We start from the raw sequence: 24130 nt of genomic DNA on the forward strand, positions 1-24130 counted from the left end.
AATAATAATACTAATAACATGGCTAAATGAGAGGTCGTTATGAAGCTGTGCGATCATTTGAATCCTTGCCCTGTTGGACTCTAGCGATGTCGCCACGTCCCCTGTCTCTAGTGGGGGCCTTTGGTGTCTTGTCCGTCTTTAATCTACAGCAATTTTGAGCAGAATAAACGCCTCTCAGTTTGCCTCCGTGTGATGTGACTCAGTCGAGCACGGTGACATTACCCTGCATTGCTTTTACCACCATGATTATACATTTACTCAGCGGGTGATTGGCTCAATCTGACCACAGGCGGGCACATTGATTTTCTCTGTACGATGTACAGTTGAAAAGCTTAAGGGGACGTATTGAATCATCCCTGCATCCTTCTTTATTCCCAAATCGAGCCGGTCTTGTTGTTTATTTGGTCGTATTCAAGGTTTAATTTACTCCTCGCCACAGTCACCACATCTAATCAGACTGTAACCACCGAGACTCTGAGTTCATGTTCTGTGTGGAGAATTAACAAGCTGAGAGTGCGTGTGTGACTCACATGGGTGTGTGTGTGTGTGTGTGTGTGTGTATGTGTGTGTGGGGGGGTAAGTGTCCATGAGAGTATGAGGTTGATTAGTCCAGGTTTTAATGTGGTGTGGTCGGCATAGCCTCGGGTCATGCAACAGGCCTATTGTGGGAGGCAGAGAGAGAGAGAGAGAGAGAGAGGGAGAGAGAGGCTGAAGTGAGAGAGTGAAGAAGTGTGTGTGTGTGTGTGTGTGTGTTTCTCTCTGTGTGTACTGTATGTGTGTGTGTATGTTAATGTGTCTAATTAAAGGCGTAGGGGATCATGCTCCAGCACTGAGCTCTAGCAGCCGCCTGACGCAGATATGACCTCAGGCCATGATCTATCTCTCTCACACACACACACACACACACACATGCACGCACACACACACACACACACACATACACGTACACACACATAGCTGCACTTGCAAACAGAGTAATACATATAATACATACATAAATGCACAGCAACATACTTAATACACACCATGCACACCTCTACACACACCTGCTTATGTAGTTGACAACACACACATGCACAAAGACAACACACAGCCACAGACCTGCTCACCCATAACAATAAAAAAAAAAAGCTCTCATGCGCATGAACACACACACACACACACACACACACACACACACACACACACACACACATTTTTTGGAAACAGAGTTTTCTTTTCCTCCCAAATGTTTTCACACATCGTCCTTGAGCTGGAGTGTGACCGATGACTAGACAGATGGACCCGAGGACAATCCACCAGAAGCACCAAGGTTCTTTGAACTGCATAAATCTCTCAGTCGATATGTCACATCCACACATTTGTGAGCACAGTTCGGAGACACAACAGCTCCTGTTGCTCTGCCCGCCGTAAAATCACAATTTCCCAAATTGCCTCGTTTGTGGAGGAAGAGGTGAGAAGACGAGCGAAAAGCAGCTTAGTGCCACATACTTGGCTGATGTTGGAGCTCACCTCAGCTTTACAGTAAAACTGGCACCGCTGCTAACATGCAGTTCTCGCTGTGCTCACATTGATTCTACAATCACAGATTACAGTAAAGCCACTGTAGACAGACTTCTTCTATTCGCTCTTTGTGAATGACCAACTGGGGGGAATGAAATGAGTCTTGTTACTACAACAGATACTACTGGAGTCTTATTTTCATAGTTTTGGACATCAATTCTAGTTATGTTAAGATTGAGGTCCAAACATACAGTGATGTCCAAAGAGGCAAGCAAATACTTTAGCCAAATGATCTAAAGCCCTTCTTTGGAGGTGAAACTAAAACAGAGCACACCTGAAATGTCAGTAACAATGCAAAGCAACACTATGTGTGGGCACAACTGTGGTCAAAGCTGAACCAGGACGTTTGTCTGGTCTGTAGAATATGATGAATATTTACAAGATAACTGGTGGTAATATCACCATTGGCCTTCCTTTTCTCCTTAAAAAGAGTTTGGCTAACCCGGGGGCTTGTTTAAACCTGTCCGAGCGTCTGACTGCTCGTGTTTCTTGCTTCGTCTCACCATGTAAAACCAATACTAACTATGAAAATAAGGCCCTAGTTGTAAGAAGCCAAAATAATACTTTAACACCACAATTTGTTTTTACTGGGGCAGTCATTTGAAGAGTAGCCTGATGTAACAACAGCTGCCGACACACAGCGAACAGTGAGCGTAGTGAATTAAAAAAAGTTTTTACCTGATCATAAAGTACTCTGCTGTGATTTGAGACCAGTGAACAAGCCTGTTGTTATCATGTGGAACTCTTTTCGTGCTCATAGTTTGAATGCAACCCTGTGAGTCTTCAAATGTTGAGCGTTTCAGGCCGCCTGCAGATGCCCAGGTGAGGTCTGGAGACTGAGCCCCCCCCCCCCACCTCTCTCTCTCTCTCTCTCTCTGAGCTGGAGAGGACAGTCCTCCTCCAGAAACAGCACACATTATTTGAGATGGAGATATTAAAAACACAGCGACTGAGTAGGAGTGTGGAGCTAGATATGCCATGACAGTCTGCGTGTGTGTGTGTTACGGTGCATTCACCGCGAGGCAGAGGAAGGTGGTGTTGGTGGTGGGCGGGCGGGCGGGCTGGCGAGGGGGGGGGGGGGTAATATGGGTGTCAGGGTGCTAGCAGTCTGTCGCCCAAGGCTGTGACATTACCGCACTTCTGCTCCGCTTCAAAAGAACCAAATCTAACTGACGACTGCTGTGATGGCTCCGAGTGTGTGTGTGTGTGTGTGTGTGTGTGTGTGTGTGTGTGTGTGTGTGTAAGCAGTACATACTGTATGTGTGTGTCTAAATGACGCTCACTGTGATCTGAAATTGGGATAATGCGCTGTGACACACTGCCTAGCAAAAGGCTTGAGACTGTATTACCCTACTAAACCAGCACCCAGAGCTGTGTGTGTGTGTGTGTGTGTGTGTGTGTGTGTGTGTGTGTGTGTGTGTGTGTGTATGTAAGGCCTAACACAGATTGATAGATTGATTGGCAGATGGATAAACAGGTTGTGTATAGAAACCATGAGTGGATTCTGTATTGAGTTTTCAGTCTAAGTAAGCCGAGCAGTTTTTAGTGTCAATGGACGGACTGAGTGTTATCGAACGTTCAAAATCAGTTAGCGGCTGAACTAATGGAAAACCTTTAGCCAGCTAGAGCCCAGGGTGGTTGGCTGGAGATTTGCCCCGACAGGATACAGAAAGGCCTTTTAATATACACTCACAACACAATTAACCACAAACAAAAAAAACATGATCTATTGTAGAAGTTAGGGGGTGATTCCGGGGTGATATGTGAGTCGTCCCCCCTGTTCTTCACTTCATAACCCTTCCTTTCTTTTGGGGAGATGCAAACGCAACAGAGCTCAGCGTGAGTGAGCTCATCCTCTAATTACAGCCCGAATTGTGTTGATGTGCAGCTATTCTGCATTAAAGATTTAGGTTAAGTGGAAACTGCACTGAAACTTTAATATAATGCAGTGAAAAGTGGGCACGTGGTGGAGGCGTGTGAGCATTTGTGTTCGACACTGTTAAGCCTGGGTTTGTCTCGTACGTAGTAGCAGCCATCATTATCTATTTCACTATTTTATCTTAATCCTTAAGCCGAGTAGATTCAGTTGTATCAGCTTATATAAGTTTAAAAAATTAGCAGCATTTGCTAATAGCGGAAGCCAAATGAAATGTATGTACTGAGGCGGCCGACCTGGTTGGTCCCTGTCTAATTTCTCATTTCTGTATCAAGGCAAGTTGCTGTGACACCTCACCACGCTTTTTGTTTTATGTGCTATAGATCACAGAGACGCAGTATTCTTCTCTGCAAACAGCTTCTTACTGGGGGGGGTAGAAAAATGTAACTGTACTGTTAACCGTACTATTTTAAAAACAGTACATGGGCCATGACACTCTTGAAGCCCCGTATGCACCAGTGGCACACTTAGGTGTTTTCATTTATTGCGCCTAATTACCCCCCCCCCCCCCCCGCCTACTCTGAAGTGTGAAGGTGCGGTTTATGCTCTCCATTTTGTGGGCGAGGCGTATTCACTCAACCTGCCTTTTGTTTGCTTTGTGCTGACTTCAATCAGATTGCACTTTGACTTACTAAGTTTGTGAGGCGGAGGGGGTGAGACTGACCTTTTACTCAGAAAATATTGTTTCTTTATATTCTTAGTGACACAGATTAATGACAATAAAAAAACAACAACAAGTGTTTGATAAGAAGCTGTGGCATTTACAAACTTTGTGTGGACCGCTGCTGTTAGCCCTGCTAGCTCCTGCAGTCATGACAGTTTGACAGCACGCACAATACCGGGAAACTGAAGCGGCTCCATGAAATGAAACCACTCGTTTTATTATTTACACCTGCGCCTTTCCGACTGCGACATGTCTGGTGTGAATCAGTCCCATAATCCTCCAGTGCTCCAGCTTGGCCTCTCGGGGTTAGAATTTTTTTTTCTCTGATAAATTTGGGATATCTTCGTCTTCATTTTGTAACTGTTGCATAGAAAAGTGCTGTATAGTGTAAATAAAGATATTCCACCAGTTAATACAGTCCAAAAATACACACACACACACACACACACAGAGACACACACGCACACACGGGATGGCACTAGCTGGGCTATTAGCACTTCCAAGGCACTTCCATGTCACCATGCCATGTTACTGCTAACAGCCATGACATGCTTTCTTCACACGCTTTTATCGTGTGTGTGTGTGTGTGTGTGTGTGTGTGTGTGTTTGCTTGTCTATCACACTGCATGTACAGTATGTTTGTGCATGTGGGAATGTCCAGGTACAATTATGTGTGTGTGTGTGTGTGTGTGTGTGTGCACTCATGAAAGGGTGGTAATTTCACGCGTGGTCAGACGGTTGCATTTCAGCTTTAGCCTGGAGTGTAGCGGGAACTCCTTAACTGTTCAATGACTTTAGCTTGAGGCAAGGTCCGCCTACACACACACACACACACACACACACACACACACACACACACACTCAAGCACACGCATCTATGAAATTACACCCATCTACTTGTTCTGCTTCCACACTCACACACACACAGGCGTTTGTTGCTGTAAGGTGTATGTAGTTGCTTTACGCCGGAAGGGAAGATCACTGCTTTGTCTGTTTGATAAAGCTACAACGTCCATCTCCTTCAAAGAGCGCCGTGCTGATCTGATGTGAGGCGAGTGTGTTGATGGATTTGACGATTACGCCGCCCAGGGCGCTGAGCAAGAAACAGCGATGGTGCCCCGCTGTAAAACAGGAAAAGGAAAAGGAACGCGAACAACTTGATTAAAGAAGTTAAAAAGGTGGGAAACGTCCCACTCATGGAAATTTACTCCTTCCGAGATGAATTCTCAACCAGCTGCTAACGTGAAGCCGCAGCCAGTAGCAGCAACAGGAAACATTAAAAACAAGTCTGTTCAATTATTTACTGTCCTTGAATATTTCCGTCATGTTTCAGGAAGCCAAAATGTAAACACAAGCTGCTGACGATGACGTGACAAAACAGCGGAGGATGATTAAAGACTCGCTGATAAATAAATCAGAACAGCACAGATATAAAGTAGCGCTGTGTTGAAGACGACTATATAAAAACAGAAAAGCTGTTGCTACTCTTAATGGACATGGACTTAAGGACATGGTGCTTTACATAAAGATATAAAAGGCATTAAAACAAGATATTAGAGAGACACAAGACAATGTGAAAAGACACATATAGATGGGAATTAAAAAGAGTAAGACAAAAGATAAAAAAATAAGCACCATACTACACCTGCTGTAAATCCATCCCCTCAGTCACCTCCACCACACACGCCACTCATGTTGATGACTCATTTTGTCAAAAACCCAACAGAATTCAGTTTGTAACGATGTGAGATTGAGAAAAGCTGAAATCCCTAAAATGTTTTATTCTTTTTGTAAAATAATCTTTTTTTTTGTCGATCGACTGCTGTTTTAATTGACTAATTGTTTCAGCACTAGTCCCGTTCGCACATTATGTAGCCTGTTGGTTTTATTTTTGACTACATGTCGTGTTTACCTGGGTCTAGTAAAGATGCCAGCATGCATTCTAAAAATCGCGACACTTCTGAATGTGGTTTTGACAGACACACAATGATATTAAGTAAAAAGAAAACAATCGGTGGTATCTGCCGTTGAAGATCTTGTTAGCTGGGCGGATAACTTGCCTGTGTTTAAGGGAAAATTCAGGATTATCACAACATTGGTCTCACTTTCATAGTTTTCGGCATCGGTTATGATAACTTTGCACTCGCCGAGTTAACTGCTGAGGTCTGTGATCGCGGCAGCTTGGAAAGAAACACGAGCAGCGAGCAGGGGACTTAAATCGCAGCGATTATGTTGGCAACTACAGAGTTATCATAACCGACAGAAATAACGGCTGAAACCATGAAAATAAAGACCAGGTTGTCTGAACCAGTCTTCTGTTTAATATCATCCTGCAGATTTGCTCCGACGGCACTGCACTGTTTCTTTTTTCCACTTGAGTTCAGATTTCATCTTCTATCTTTTATGCTAATAAATGCAGAAATTATAGCTCCAGTTGGATTTTTTCTTTTTTTGGGGGGGGGGGTTTCTTTTGGTGAGGTTTTCACTCTTGAAATTGGCAGTAGTGTTTTAAAACATGCACAACAAAACAGCACATTCACTTCTTCTAACATAAAGTGGCAAAATACTACAACATGAACACAGGCAGTGATATTACTCTATAGTTCTACTGTGTTGCATGGAACTCGACACAGCTTTTAGGATCACAGGCAGACAAACACACTGGCCATGTGTTGGAGTATGTAATTATTGATATAGTAAGTAATAAAGGGCATTGCCGGTTTAACACGAGGCTGCGGCTTCCTCCGTGTTTCTAAAGTGCATGTTTAAGTTAATTCCAGAGCCTAAGCTACTTCCTGTGCTTGACAAGCTGCTGTACATTTGCTAAGCTGGAGAGACTGTCAGCGGGTCTGTAGACGGGTCCAACGCTACTTAGCAAGAGGAAGAGGAGCCCTTCTGATCTCCCAGGATTACAGAGTGTGTGTGTGTATGTGTGTATGTGTGTGTGTGTGTGTGTGTGTGTGAGTTCAGGCCCTGGATGGCTTAAGATGGACTGTATATTAGAGGGGAATATTAAGAGTCTCCGGAGTTTCACACCTTCCTCCTCTCTAAAACGCACCCGGCTAATGAGAGAGAGAGAGAGAGAGAGAGAGAGGGAGACAGATGTGGAGAGGGCGAAAGAGAAGGAGATGGAAAACACAGACAGCCTGTCTCCCCATCTCTGACGTATTGACATGCAGGCCATGTATGTGTGTGTGTGTGTGTGTGAGTGCATTTGTGCAGTAGTAGGCTGCTGGGTTAGAGGATAATTGCCAAACCGTTGGGACCTGAGCTCTGCCCGGCCTGTCAAAGCAGGCGTGACAAAACCTCCAATCAACCCTGCAGCAACCAGAGAGAGAGAGACAGAGAGAGGGGAGGGGGGGGGGGGGGGGGCAATAGAGGGCAGACTCATTTTACCATTCCTCTTTTTTGAAAATGATATCATTCACATTCTCCTCATATAGTTAGTGGCAAATTATTTTGTATGCAGATGTAGGAAGCACTTTCTGTCTATCTATCTATCTGTCTATCTATCTATCTATCTATCTATCTATCTATCTGTCTATCCATCTGTCTATCTATCTATCTATCTATCTGTCTATCTATCTGACCTTGTGCAATGGCTTTGCACCTTTTGACCAATCACTGTCGAGGTTAGATTGACAGACGCACGGCTGAAGAACTGGGCCGTGATTGGACTACAGGCCTCTAAATGAGAGAATACTGTACATTCACACACACACACACACCTGCATACATGCACACGCACAGACTGTAGTGTACACAACAATACACATGCATCTGTGTGCGTATGACTGCACACACGTTCTTTTTCACATGTAGCACACACTGGTGAAAATTATACAAAATAGAGGAGCGCACACACACACACACACGCAAATAGATCAATGCACTCATGACCACACGTACAAACACACATATACAGACCTACAGTATGCACACACACACACACACACACACACACACACACACATTGCCTGTGGTAGTGACTGAGTCCTGTGGTTATTACTGTAGTGCCGCTAGGCTGATGGTTTAGGGCTAGCCACAGCTCTCTCTCTCTCTCTCTCTCTCTCTCTCTCTCTCTCAAAAACGCACACACACATACATTCATACACAGGCACACACACACACACACAGTCATACGTACGTGTGTGCATACATGTGCTGTGTACACACACACAGTTTGTGGATGTCACCCACTCTCGGGGGATGCAGGCGGTTTGCCTGACGCTGGGTTTCTTCCCAAAGTGCTGCAGGGGAAACCTAAGGAGGGAGAGAGAGAGAGAGAGAGAGAGAGAGAGAGAGAGAGAGGAGGAAGAGGAGGAATGAGAAAGTCAAGGATTGGTTTGGTGGTTTGGTTTGGTTTAGTATTACTGTAAGGCGCTTACTGTGAATAGGAGACGTACCACAAAGGGCAACGCTGACAGTGAGAAACCTGTGAAAGCGATTCATTATTGATGATGAAGTCATTTCTTTTTGACAGGTGGATGAAATGTTTTAAATCACAGACGGCCTTTTGTAAGACAAAGGAAGTGTTGTGCTGCACAGTATGACACGATGAGTGTTGTTAAGAATCCAGTGTCGTGCAGCGTCCTCTCCATCTGCAGCAACATGTCTTTTAGATGGGATGAATGAGTTTTAAAGGTAAATTCAGGTAAATTCATTTCCAACCTGGGTCTCGCTCTGACTGTGGGTCATGTTAACCTTACATTTGCCCCCTCAGGCGTGGAGACTCAGGAAACATGGACTCCAGCTAAATGACATATAAATGAATAAATAAATGAATCATTTCAAACACTTCTCTAAGTTTAACCAAAGGCAAATACAGAAATGAATCACCTGAAAGGCTACGATTGCTTTGTACGGATTTGTGATCAGTTTTGCTTACCGCGTGGAGAGCTGACCGTTTGGCCCAGCCGGCTCAGGTCAGTCTACAATCTCCTCACAGGACGGTTCTCAAAATGGATCAGGACCAACTTCTGATGGCTCTCACAGAGACTCTGGAAGCTTTAGGACGCTTTAGGATTCTTCAGGTTTTCTGCCAAAGTTGTTGTTCATTGAAGGGTTTTTTTTTTTCCAGCTCTGCAGGGACAACCGTATAAAGTTGATATGGTGAACGCGTTAGCAAACGGTTACCTATTTGGAAAATCGAGCAGACACGGAGCAACGTCAGCATTCATTTGGAGTTGTGTTTCTGGCCACCTGACAAAATGTAAGTCCAATTTTCACTCTCCTTTTTAGCTCGGTTTGTGGCCTCCTGAGTGAAATATCTGGCTTTTTAGCTGCTAAAAGCTTCACTGTGTTCACCAGCAAGTCTCTAACGGCGTCGTTTTGTGCTCAGCTGCCGCAGCCTGAAAACGACACTGTTGAGAGCATGAAGACTGAACCAAAACAATCAGCTGAAAGATGCTAATTTGGTTCTGTATAGCTGAGGGGAGCTGCAGACAACGGCGACAACTCTCTGTGGCATTACACTTTGTCACTTGATCCTTGAAAAATATTGATTATCGCACCTTTTAACGACTATTCCTAAATCTTGTTTTTCACCCATTTATATTTCGGAACATTATCACTTTTGAGCTTTTGCATTCAGTGGACTATTCCCACGGTTTTGTAATTTTTTAGAATAGGGATTGCACTGCGGCTGTTATACACCTGCGTACATCTTAGAAACATCAAGGTCTACAAACATCTGAGAAAATAGAAATCTCTTACCATTTTCTAAGATATTTAAAACTTGCTTTACATACCATTTTTTTGTATATTTGTATTAAGAAATTTTATTTCGAAAGTAACATATTCAGTGTAAGTTAAAAAACAACAACAACAACAACTATACTCACTCCAACAAGTCTAAGACCATAGAAGGATACAAGTTCCAATAAAATTCAATTTTTTTCTTTTTGTATTTATTTCCATTTGTATTTTAAGGTACTTTTTATTGGACTTTTTTCCTCACACTTCTAAGGCTGCCACAATCTTTATGAGCCACATTTGAGAAGTTATAGAGTAGAAGGAAGACACGATCACTGATTCACCAGCTGGGTGCAGTTTTTATTTGTCTGCTGCCCGTTTCACTCAGACGCAAACTCAGCCCTTCAGATTTCTCCTCGCACTGTAACTAAACCAAGGAACTGAATGTGTCGCCTGAAATATATAAACATGCCTCCGGAACATGGTGGAGACAGCACGTCAGCATGTCAGACATTTTAAGAATATGCAAATTCCAATACAGTAAAAATGTTCACTTTTCTTTTTGTGAATTTGGTGAATTTCTTTTTCTGTGGGTGAGAGCGTGATCATGTCAGAGTGTGTGTGTGTGTGTGTGTGTGTGTGTGTGTGTGTGTGTGTGTGGACTGAGGTCACCTTCCCCCGCTCTCCACCTGGGGAGTGTGTGTTCACAGGGTGTCTGTGCTGAGGGGATCCGGGGTGAATACAGAGTGGAGCCACACTGGGAATAAGCTGTCAGATGAAACACTGAGGAACTACTGAGAGACACTAAAAGAGAGAGAGAGAGAGAGTGTGTGTGTGTGTGTGTTAGTGTGTGCGTACATGTCTCTCTCTGTGTGTGCGTGATTGGGTGTGTAACAATGTGTAGCAATATCCCATGTGTACTTTTGTCTGTGTGCGCATGCGGGCATCCACGTCCTCAAGGCCCCACAAGTGTGTATGTGTGTGTTTTTGCTTGTCAGTGCATGGATCTACGTGCAAGACTTGTGTCTCCTGGTGTGTGTGTGTGTGTGTGTGTGTGTGTGTGTGTGTGTGAGTGTGTGTGCAGAGTCCAGGGGAGCTCTAGTTGAAAGGGAAAGCCCTCACTCTCTGCAGACTGACTTAGGATTCTCTCTGCCTTCCCCAGAGTTCACTGCAGCGGCCTGCACGCTGGACTTTCTATCCAAACACACACACACACAGAGTCATGTAATATCTACCTCTTAAGCGTCTCCCTCTCACACACACTTTCAGCCTCTTCAGTTGAACCGTGCACTCTTGAACCGTGTTACTTTGAGCTTGTGCGAGTTCAGTTGGTTTCGAGGATGGAGGAGCTTTTATATGCAACGTACACACACACACACACACACACACACTCACACACAACTTCTAGAAGTCCTCGACCAGCACAGACCAGCACATTAAAGCAATGGGTGGAGGAGGAGGAGGATGAAGAGGAGGAGGTGCAGACATTGCTTTGACTCCGAGGTTCTTTAGATGACGACTGTAATCAGATTTTTACTTCACACACACTTTTTTGTGGGAGCCAGAATCAAGAGAGTGTCGTCATGTCAGATCAGTTGTAGCTGAAGCTAGCGAACACCGAGACAGAATACCGGACTTACAGTACGTGTGTGTCTGACATCAGTTCAAAAAAAAAAACAACAACACTTCAGAGTCTCTAAATTACTTCTTTCAGCGAGAAAATCCATTCAAACTTGATGTCGGAGATGATGAGATTTACATTTTGTTCTCATCATGGATAATATTTGGATGTCATGTAAAAGTAACTTGACGGCATCAGTAATCAATATAATCTAAATCCACTTTCAGGTTCAGGTTCTGATCGGTGGTTCCATTTTAGATCGGGTTTGATTCTGGTTGAAGTGCCCGTGCTCAGAGAAAATGTTCATCCTTTTTTTTTTTTTTAGAATCTCCTCTTTTTTTATTATGTAAAAACAAAATGTGGAATCTATCTTTAAGACGTCTGAGTGACAATCATTTTTTATTTAAGTGGCTACATGTGAATGAGTGAATGAGATATATTATACACAATATATACTGTCTACTAAGTATGCAGGTTTGTGTACAAGAAATCATCACACTAAACCATTTTATACTAATAGGAAATGATACAAAATTTGTCAAAAAAATTATGTCAATCAAAATGTCAATGCCAAATAAAAACATTTACTCATTTTAGTTGTCTGAGGTGTTCCTGGTGCTGATTAATCACCATCCACTATTAGCTCGATTTGTTTCCAGCTGCGAGAAGCTCCTCCAGTTCATTTGTGCATTGCATTGTGGGAAACTAATGTCCTGAAAACCTGTGTAAAATTAGTGTATAGATGCTGCAGTCACTTGGAACAGTCTTCAAACGGATTTTGTTAATTGGTTTGCTCTCAGCCTTATATGTTGTCTGTTTTTAGCATTAATTCATTCATTGTCTTATTTTGTATTGTTTTGTCCGCAACATTTTATGCTGCTTTCGCTTGGAAATTCGTTTTCCAGCCTGAATGGGACTTCAAAACAAAGGTTAACTTTCTACCACTAATACTACGGTAATAATGTACCTCACAGCCCAAACAGCCTTTTGCTCAGTATCGTACAGTTGCCTTGCGATTGTCATCTTTGACATTATTTGAATTCTCTCATGGCTTCCAGTCTTATTTCTACCAATAGAAATTACTGTTTGCTTTTCCCAGAGTGGGCATGTAAGGTGGGTAAACATCATCGCTGAGCACCTACATTTTCATGCAGTATAATTAGCAGTGGTTTACACGCTATGATAGCGTCAGTTCTGCAAAATAAAGTTGTGAGTCATGAGTTTGCCCGTCATACATATTGTGTTAAAACTTATTTTTCCGTACAAAAATTCACACCTCATTTTCTTTTTGCTTTTGTAAGGTTTGCGTTCAGCATGTGAGAACTCCACCCGAAAACCTCACCCTGTCTTCGGCACCACGGTCCCGGTGTTCCTGCGGTGAGTGAGGCAGCGAGGCACAGATCGAGCCGCACTGTCAGGGAGTTGTTGGTTATTATCAGCGCGCAGATGTGAGAGAAAGAGAGGAGTATGGTAATGGAACGGCGATGAGAAAACGTGTGCATGTGTCCCTCAGGTAAAAACAGGGGAACATGGAATCAAATCTGAGCCAACATCCTGAGATTGTTCCTGTTGATAAATTGATATCATTAAATATAAATGCAGAGTGTTTCATTCCCTGACGCCGCGGGCTTGGAGTGCCGAACAGGGATGCTTTGAATCCAGGGCTGGAAATTTCCCCCAAATCATCAAATCTGACAACAAAGGAAAACTCAAATAGACTCCCTTAATGAGTTAAACACACATGCACACATACGCACACGCACGCACTCACACACACTCGTGTTCTTGATCTAATGAGTCTTTTAACCATCTTCCTTATCCATCTGTCTCCTCCCGACACACACAACACAGTCACACACACACTTTTTTGTATGATCAATCCACATCAAACAGTAACTCATTTAAATATTCATATAAGGTGTTGGAAGATGGTTGGTCGGCCCCTCTCTTCCCCCCCCCCTGTCTCTCTTTCTCTCTCCAGGTATATTAATAATTCCCCCTGTCTCTCCACCACACAGAGTTGGAGGTTTTTCCCTTCAGACAAAGTTTCTAGAAGTTTCTATAAATTAATAAGAGTGTGTTCTCTGTGAAGCCGGCAGCTTTGAACCCGGCGTATTGATCTTGCAGGTGAGTCGGCCGTGCCGGATCACGACTTCAAACAGAATCCAATGTTCCTGTGAAGAGGCCGGCCCAGCCCAGAACAATACCCATATTACCCCTCCATATGACTGGTCCAATCTGAGGGTGGTGGTGGTGGTGGTGGTGGTGGGCGGTGGGGGTTGGGACAGAAGAAATGGGCCCAATATATGTATTAGCAATATATTTCCAATCTGAGGGGAGTCTTTATGGTATGATAATTTGTTTTATTACGGGTGAAAAAAAGAATTCAGGTTCATCTGAGAAGAAGGAGATGAAGATAAACGACAGGATACTAAGATAACTGGAACAATGTGTTTGAATTGTTTTAGTTGCTGGATTTATATAGTGCAGGACAGAAAAAGTAAAACATTAAAAAGTTCAAGACGTATATCTCAGCTTTGCACACACACACACACACACATAATGTCAGGACGTGTCACTGCTCAACCTGTGTGTGTGTGTGTGTGTGTGTGTGTGTATGTGTGTGTGAGTCAGACAGAGGCTGTGTAAGTGCTGATTAGCGATTAGCAGGTCTTGAGGCTGACGGCAGAGCTGATCAGTATTTCCTCTGTGTCGGAGCTTTAGGGAACAAATCCCAACATTAACCCGGCTCTCATCTGCCTGGCAGAGCGCTAGCAGCAGCCTGCCAGCCATAGGCCGTACATCCAGCAACAACCGCGAGCTAAAGCATGTGAATCCTCCTCTGACGGCGCCTCATTGTTGTCTCATTTCAAATCAAAACCGCATTTGATCATTGTAGAGCTTCTAATGTTGCTCTCAGCATCAAGGTTGATGGGCTGTGACATGCGATATTTAATAAGCAGTCTAAAGTTTGTCATAATCTGCTTGACAAAAATGACATTTAAGTAGTACCCCTTGAGGGAGAAGTAAGTGAATTCCTATAGTTCTTTAAAAAAGCCTAATCCCCTTGAAGAGCAATAACTGGAGCAAAATGTTCCTTTTAAGAGCTGATGTGTCTCTCACAAGACACCAGAGGAATACTGACACATAATTGTTCTGACTTTGCCTTTAATTCATATAGAGAGCACATGAGGCGTCACCTCTGAATGTCAATGGGTGTTGAGCTGAGACCTTAGACCGCCTCCGGAGTGCTCAAATGAGGCCAGCAGCCCCACCGCCCATCACAGTTCTCCACTGATGACGGCCAGTTCATCGGAGATCATTTGCAATGCAGATTTTTCTTACTGAAGTACAGAAGGTTGGCTCAGAGAAGCCCCACCACTGGAGGACTGCTCCACAAAGTTTTTAACAGGTTCTTTGGCGGGTTAGAGACCGTCAGTCCGGTCCGCACGGGGTAAATTAAGTAGTAAGTAATAAAATGACCCTCTGACCTCAGCCTGTGCTCCTGAAGCATTCGCTTAGAGGGTTAATGAAATTCACAGAAACAAGACAATTTAACACGATTTAACATTTCTGAATCGAAATGGAGGGAAAAGTGATTATTATTATTACTGCTTCATAGAGACGTTCCTTGGAGCGATGGTTTAAACATTCACTGGTTTTAATGTACCTCTTTTTTTTCTTTCTCTCATCTATATACACACACATATAGTCACATTTTTCCATTTCGTTTCTTGCCTACACCTCTCGGAATCTAGCAAAGCAGAACCTGCACTTTACACCGATCACACATTCGACATGTTCCTGTAGAGAAGTCGTGTGTTCTCTGTACAGTGCGTAGCCACTGATGGGTGAAGATAACAGGTTGTACACTTCTGTATCCACCGAGAGTGAATATGGTATTTTGTAAAAAGTAAACGCATGGGTTCAGTTCCGTCAACGTCACTGCATGGACACAGAGTGCGATTCACTCGGGCAATGCAGAAGATGACTAAGGAGTGAAGGGGGTTCCATATCATCAGGTAATATCCGTCTTTAACAAAATATGGGAGTTAAACTACGTCACATGTTTGACTTTACAAATCTGAGTCAGTAATAAATGTTTTGTGTGTGTGTGTGTGTGTTTTTTGCACAATCAACCAAGTGAATATCCTTTTGTAAATAGTCAAGTTTAACTTGCATGTGAACTGTAATGTAAATGTACATTATCATGAGACTTCCAGTATTTTATGCTCCACCAGGTATCACTAACAGGCTGGTTTTGAGGATTGTTGTTGATTTTCCTTCATGCAGAAAAGACAAATAAATAAACAAAAATGACGAATCTCTGGAAATGAAACACTTCCTCAGTGACTCTCAAGTCCTTATGCAACACCCTTGACATAAAATGTAAGAATTTATTACACCCCATGCTGTCCAAACTGTTTTTTTTTTCAAGTTAACAGATATTGTGAACTTGATTAGTCTTTCATAAGAGTTCTGGATTTTACTTAAATGTACTTGAATCTTTTTCCTGTTTCGGTGCAGTTTTCAAATGATGTAGTTTGTGCCAAAGTCTGTGTCATTCTGTCTGTAAATGTTCTTTTTAAAGGCTTTTGATTATAATTCATTTTCTTCCCAGGGGCTGCGAGCCAGCCTGGCGTGGTTTGACAGCTGACGGGCTGGAGTCTTATTGGCGGTGACATGTGTCAATCTTCAGAGCAAGCCCCGCCCACTGTGGCCAGACCGAGCTAGTCGAGCTGCTGTCAGCCGCTCATCACCCAGTCCTTTTCATGTTTGGCTTTTTTTCTGTGTTTGTGTGTGTGTGTGAACAAGAAAAGAGTGTATTCCAGTATGGTTCACACACACACACACACACACACACACACACACACACACACACATGTACACACCAGTGAGGCTCCTTCGTCTTATAGCTGGTGTGCACGCGTGATTTTCTTTCCTTTTTAGTGTTTGTGCATGTGTGTGTTTGCTCCACACACGCGCACATACACACCAATCCGTCCACCAACCCCTATGTTGTCAGCCAGGAGGGCAACATCAAAGAGACTCTAGCTGTGGGCATGAGGAGCCTGGAGACTACTGAGGGCCTGTGGAGTGCAGCATGGGCCTGCAGAGGCAGCTGGAAAGTCAAGTGGCCACGGGGAGCCTGGAGAACGAGGTGGGCCTGGAGAACGAGGTGAGCCTGGGGAGCGAGGTGTGGTATACTGCAGAGCGAGGTGCGGGTCCATAAAAAGAGACTGAAGGTGGTCTCGAAGAGCGCAGCGGGCCTGAGGAGCGAGGTGAGGGTCCATGAAAGGAGGATGAAGGTGGTCCTGCAGATGGAGGTCAACCCTGGAGGCCGTGATGCAGGTGAAAAAGAAGATTTTAAAGGTAGACGTGGGAAGCACAGTGAGCCTGGAGAAGGAGGCGCAGCAGCGACATGAAGTCTCTCTGTGCAGGAATGTTTAGTGAAGTTTCTCAGAGCTCCACAGATGTCAGAGTGACACTATTAAATGCAGCTGTTGCTCTTGGCGACAACTTTATGCATGTTGCACTTTCTCGTCTCTCCTTGATGTTTTAACAATAGCCAGCCAAACAGATAGAGAGAGCACCCTGGTCCCTGTAAACAACACATTTCCTCCATGAGACGATGTCGACTTTTTATTGGCTGCAGGCAGAGGAGGGAGGAGGGCCTGCAGGAGGCGGGCAGGAGAGCAGGGGGAGGTGGTGGGAGGTGGGCAGGAGAACACAGGACTGCCGCTGTTGCCTCTGAGGCAAAGACCGGCTTCTTGCTCTCATCTGCCCGTCAGAGCCCTCCTCTGAGCCGCCAATCAAAATGATGGACAGCTGCTGGTGGATGGAGGAGAGAGGTTTGAAGGGACCGGCTCGTTTGCGCAGCGTTACCTGTGATTCCTCCATGTTTGTGTCTGACGGGGGGGGGGGGGGGGGGTCATGAAAAGCTCTGATTGCGTCATTATTGATCATGTTGCTAAAGTATATATATATATATACACATGAAACGCACATGTCATAGTTCACAAAGCTTATATATTAGATATATATTTAGAGGCATCATAAAGGTTTGTTGATTTGTAGATTTGGAATTCATTTGATTTATAAAACAAGAAATTCTGTTGGATATAAAATACAATGAGACAATTCACTTCTTCACTCTTCTGATCAACCTTATACACATTTTTCATGACATTTCTCAAAAGAAACACTAAAACAAGCTAAATTACTTAACATTATTAGTTCATTTTCTTGTTGTTTTTTTTTTTATCCAGTATCCAAAGTACTGACACTCGGTGCCCTTCTAAATGTCTTGAGATTCACACTTCTGCAGTATAAGTAAAGGCCTCCAAATTAATTTCACTTTTAAAAATGTATTTTCCTTAAAAGAATTTTAAAAAATCGAAGAGATTCAGATAAAAACGATCCTGATTTTTTTTTTTTTTTTTTACCCTACACCTGTGATGAGGTCCAGTTGGATGCACCTATACAGTGTTCTGTGTTGAATGAATGCAGAAGCCAAGGGTGGAGATATGAGGCCAGCCAGCCTTCTGCTGGTGTTGAGTCTCACGCAGGCAGAGAATGCACGAGTCCATATTAGTTATTCTCTAACCCTTCACGAGCATCAGTTTTTCGCTACCACCTGGATTCCCCACGACACAAAACAAAAGGTGAGAAGAGAGAGAGAACAAACAGACGCTTCGGATGCAGAATCTGTGATCATGACCCGCTGGAAAACCAGGATGCCACAGAAACACTCAACAAAAAAAAACACGTCAACAAAAACAGTAACTTTAATTTAATTTGTCTTTACTCGGAAGATGCTGGCCATATTTCCAGTGCCATCACAGCTCATGCTAACTGTCCGATACATAAAATGTCTCTCCTTCTGCGCCAGGAAAGAGCTGCTGAACGACTGCAGTGATACATACTACAGTTAGATGAGAGTAGCAAAGCAAATATCTGACTTTCTATTGTATTTCAGTTCAAGTCAGACGTCTAATCATTTAGAATATAAAGACGCACCTTTACTGTACCTAAGATTATCTGAAGTGTGTAAGTAGTGTCAGGTTCCCTATCCAGATGGATGCCTTAAAGTCCTTCCAAACCGTTTCAACCAAATTAGATAACTTGTTGTTGTTTTTATTACAGATTTTATGAAGCAACATAAGCACACGTGTGAAATTGTTCCTATTTTCGCAGTTTATTTTTCAAATTCCTTTGTTTACCATCTGGCTAGCAATGGATCGACTAATGATACTGCAATTAGTGAAAAATGAATGTGGGTATGAGTGTGTGTGTGTGTGTGTGTGTGTGTGTGTGTGTGTGTGTGTGCAGGATCAGTATTCTAATGAGGACAGACAAAAGAAGTCTGTAGCTCAGAGCCAATTGGACAGAGAGGAGCAGAGCATCAGAGGAAGAAAGCCGGAGAGGGGAGTGAGCTAGTTGGGGGTTAGGGAGGGTTCAGGCTGGTGGCAGTCAGTGCCTCAGGCAGGGTTTTGGGGTCAGGCCCCCCCAGACGGCCACACTGGCCCCCCGGGCCCCGAGAGGGGGGACACCAGGACCACGCCGGCCAAGGGAGGGGCGCTCAATTAGGGCAGCGCTCAGAATTTTAGCCTGGTGCTTCAGAAGAGAAGGCCACCTGATACCTATACACCTCAAAGATCCTCCTCCACCCCCTCCACCCTGCTGAATGCACCTACTGCTGATTGACACATTCAAGGGTTTGAAGTCTGAAAATGATGCTCATATTTTAAGTTATGTAACATCATTTTATTTAACCTTTGTCTGCGTCAAATTCCCTCAAAATAGTCCTTCTTTTCCCCCAGAATTGAAATGCTCTAAAGAAGGGAAAAACAGGACGTTAAATCTCTACATTGAAATAAGCCTGCTGATTTATTGAGAATGCTGAAAATTGATTTATACAAGAATAAATAAAAATCGGGCCAAATTCCAAGTGAGTCAGTCTGAAGTTAGGCTGCAATCTCATAAAGGCAAATACTTCCATGACTATGAAACATTTGACAAACAATTAAGCAGCAAGGAAAATAGTGTTGCATATCAAAAACCAAATAAAAGATGTTTTGGGCTCATCCAAATATGTTATGTGCCATTTTCAGGAACATTGGATAAACCAGAAAGTGGCACAGCGAAGTTCCTTCGTCCTCACAAAATATGTGTCTCTAGAAGATGTGGCTATTATGTACTCAGAGGTTTATTCAAGAGCATCAACATTCCTCTTTTGTGGAACAGCTCAGCACTCAGTTCAGTTATATAAAAAGGTGCAACACAGCTAATAAGCTACTATGGCTCCCTCGGTTTTGCTCCCACAAAGGTCAGCACATCGTCAACGGCACGAATAAATGTCTCAAGTTATGTCAATGTTGAACTTGATGCCAAAGAGTCACACTCATTGGTCACGGAGGTAATGAACTCATTTCGGTGCAACATAGTTCGTTGTTTCAAATGAAGCACGGAATGAAACAAAGAAAAAGACGGATTGTACTGCTGAGCCTCGCAGTTCAGACGTTAGCATGCAGCCATTTATAAATAGCGACATGGCGGTGCTTCTGGATCCGGATCTGCACCAGATATAGTTTCCACTTCCCTAACTGTCCAGCTGCTAACTACGGCTGGTCTAATTGGCAGAGTTAATAAATGCGTATTTCCAGTCCACCATTATCTGTCATGTGAGAGCAGGATTGAAGATCTGACTCATAAAGAACAAAAGTGAGGTTCAGATGGATGCAGAAATGGAAATGTTCTCTCGTGTTTGCTTTGGCCGGTGTGTTTGTCTCTGAGGTGCTGCTGCGTGTGTTTGTGTGTTGCTGGCCGGTGTCACACAGTTGCATAATTAGCAGTAGCATTAGCATGCCTAACATCTCAGCTGCTGCTCCACAATACTCTTAGGAAGGGCCCTGTTGAAAATCCTCCCAGTAACTGTCAATCTCTCTCACACACTCTCTCTCTCTCTCTATGTCTCTTTGCCTCTCTCTCCCTCCTCTGTGTGTGTGTGTGTGTGTGTGTGTGTGTGCAAAATTTCACGCGTCATTGCAAAATGCACCTAATTGCCAGGCAGCAAACATTTCAACTCCGGTGTTTTTTTTCTCAGTTAACTTTATCATCTTTCTCTTTATTCAAACAGATACATGGAAACATTTCGGGAGGGGGGGGGGGGGGGGGGGCTGAGCTGGATCCAGGCATTCCTCGCTGGTCTGCCACAGTCGAGCTGTTAGGAGTTTCACTGTTGCCGGAGATTTTGTGTAATTAATTGGTTCTTCTGGGGGTCAAGTGGTTTCATCTCATTTCAGTCGCCTTGTACATCAAGCAGCCATGTCTGCACCTGTTTCCTGCTCTCAGCAGCTGCCAACTGGGCCTCCCAAAACCACTATTGATCCCATCAGATCACGCACACACACACACACACACACACCCTCATGACACACACATTTGAAATGCTTTATTTGTAGCCGCTAATTAAATTTGCCAGAGCTAGCCTTGAATATTACAGAAGTTCAGCAGGGTTTATTCTTAATTTGTTATTCGGGTGTCTAGTAGCTTCTGCCTCAGTAACCGCCAGACTTCAGAGCACAAGTCAGGCCGAAAGCATTACACGATAAACATTAGCGGGCATACAGTAGAAGTTACATTAACACTGCAGACATTTAAGAATGCATGGAGGTTTTCAGATAAGTGTCTACACAACTACAAGATACACTTCTGAGGCTTTTTGCAAATCAAGGTTTGTGGTCAGTTACCTGCAAGGCTCTTTCAGATGCTATCTGGAGCTACAGTATATCTATTCTGTGTGCCATAAACTCACATATAGTCTGTATTTAGCTCAACTGTAGAGAAAAGCGGGCCTTCCTGAGACTTTTGTTTGCATTTTTTTATGATGTTTTTGTCAGAGAGAAAGGATGTGTATTCAAGGGTCCAGGGCTGCTGTGATCACATGGTCAGCATCTTGAAAACCCCTAGACCACCAGAACACCCCATACTTTCAGATCATGTTTTAATGAGCAGCTTCTCTGTGTGAACACTTCCTTCATGGAGCGGTTCAGAGGGCTCAATCCTTTCCCTTCCTTGGAAGGCTTTTATTGCAAACAATCAAGTTGTCATTAACAGTTATTTTAGAATGACACGAAAAAGTAGGATCGATGGAAATCAGTGACTGAGAACAGTATATCTGATAAAGAGAGAAAGTGGGAGCATCAGAGCTATGAGTACAGCATGACTGCCTTATTGTACTGATTGATTGTACTGATAGATTGTGCAGAATGTCCTGTATGCTGTACAGTTTTTATCTTTTCCACACTTTTTTTTTTAGAAAAGTATAAAAGTACTAAGCTATAACAAGCTATTACTGAAGATCATAGTACATATATTATGTAATATATCTTTGAGGATTTACAGTCAACTGGGCAGGTAAGGAGTCGGAGGATGTTTTGTCAAGGACACCTCGAGATAAAAAGAAAAGCACACACACACACACACACACACTCTCACACCTTACATCCATATGCCTACAAGCGCTGAGAACAAAAGGGGGAGGGAAGGAGGGAGGGGTCAGTTGTCCCACAGCAGACACTGGAGCTCAGGACACCTCGTGCTGACGAGAAGCTTTTGTTGAGCACTTGACAAAAGGTCTCACCCCGGAGGTTAAAGGTTAAGAGAGGCCACTTCCGAACCCACCCTCCACTTCCCAGCATTCCACAGTTTGCAGACATTCCTCCAGAAAGATTGATCCAGGACTTCAACTTTCAAGTGTCTGTTATTTCAACACTTAGATTTACAGTACGAGATGAGCATATAAGCTTGCTCTTTTAATAGTATCGGTTTTATTAAAGCATCTATTAATACATCATGCTGAATGTTATTCACGTATTTACATGAATATTTGTTCAATTAGACTTTCTTCCGAATAAAATAATTCTTAGGAAAAGTAATTCCCTGAAAGTTATATTTACACAGACAACTTCAACAGCGAGAACACAAACTGGCATTAAGAGGAATAACATGGAGGAGACCTTCATTTACCCCCAAAAGGGAAAGCTGTCAGTGATCATAAAATGGAACAAAACCAAAGAGGAATTTTAGCTGTAAAACATGTTGGTGTTGTCTCATCAGGTGAAAACTTCCTAAACACCAAATCTGCTTATTTTCATTATTTAACTTTTGTTGAAGTTAAATAGGTTTCCCGCCAAACTTGTTGTTTATAGAAAGGACATTTCTGGGAAAAAGGTTTCCAGCAGCAGCAATGATGTGGACACATCAGTAGCCAGTGTGCAGTGCGTGTATTTCCTTATTCAGCATCTGCTACAACACAAGAACTCGTAGCAGCTTGGAGCCAGTTCATAAAAACTCTCACAGTTGCTGTCCTAAACACTCAGAGACAGATTTAAGTACATGCATCCAATCTAATCTCTTTGAAACTGGAGTCTGATTTACTACTGATGCAGAAAATTACAGTCAGAGCCTGGGACTGCCTTCCAGGTGCATTTTTCAAGTGAAGGGGCAGTAAAAAGGGGCAATCCATTAATTACTTGGAGGAATTTGTCTAAGATATTCTAAGAAATCAAATTGTGGGGATCAATTCCAACTGAGAGAAATTATTCTGGGTCATACTTATCTTCATGAATAAAAAAGTTTATGAAAGGTATGCGGTATTGGTGATTAAATTGAAACAAGTAATGGGATGACCTTGTACAAAACACTAAAGTTGTGGTCCATCGCAGTGAAGGAGGAGCTGCATCTGAAGGCAAACTATGCTATGGATGGGGGCACTAAAAATATAAGATCAGAGACGCAAGTGTCTGAAATGTGTTTATTTTGCCAGTACTTTGAGTTGTTATGGTGGGCCATGTTTACCACTTATCTGCTCGGAAATTCTGCATTACCATCACAACCTCCCTTTAATCATCAACATACTGTTCAATTAGTGCAACGCAAAAGCTGAACATTAGTCGTTGCGCATCAACCACGCCTATCATCTCATGCTGCTGTTTGTAAAAAACCCTCCTTCGAATGCAAATGCATGAAAAAGATGCTGTTGTTAGGGATGCTGCAGGTGCAGAATGTGTCTGAAGGAAGGTGGAAAAAAAGGCCTCAGTCTCTGTCCCGGGAACATCTTCACATCCTCGTGATGCATTTTACATGTTTGGCTATTATTGAGCAGCGATAGCCATGGCTCCATATCTTTGAGTGTCCTGGTTATGACACCTTAATTCAAGTTTCTGATCATATTCTGCCAGGTTTGTAGGTGCATCCTCAACTCAAGTTATGTAGTAGTTAGTCAATAAAATGTATGAAAATGTACTAATGATCAACACGCTAAAATAAAGGGAGAGTGTGACTTTGGTAATGCAGCACATAAACTGTGTTTCCCATAAGGAGATGCTAAATGGGTCTGAGTATTAAGAGACGTAAGTAAGACACGGCTGCAGCAGACAATCAGAAACCTTTCTGTTATGATCACATATGCAGGGACATCGGGTATCTGGTGATCTGGTTTCTCTGTGGTCAATGTCAACATCATGTCCTGTGTGTGAGCAAGGCCAGGATAAGACTCAGACTGGACGGATTAACGCTGGATGATGAAGAAGAGATGGAGATGTCGCAGAAACACAGAGGAAGGAACTTGAGGTTCACTCGGGGTAAA

The sequence above is a fragment of the Enoplosus armatus genome, chromosome 19 (genome assembly GCF_043641665.1).
Source record: "Enoplosus armatus isolate fEnoArm2 chromosome 19, fEnoArm2.hap1, whole genome shotgun sequence".
NCBI classification, from domain to species: Eukaryota; Metazoa; Chordata; class Actinopteri; order Centrarchiformes; family Enoplosidae; genus Enoplosus; species Enoplosus armatus.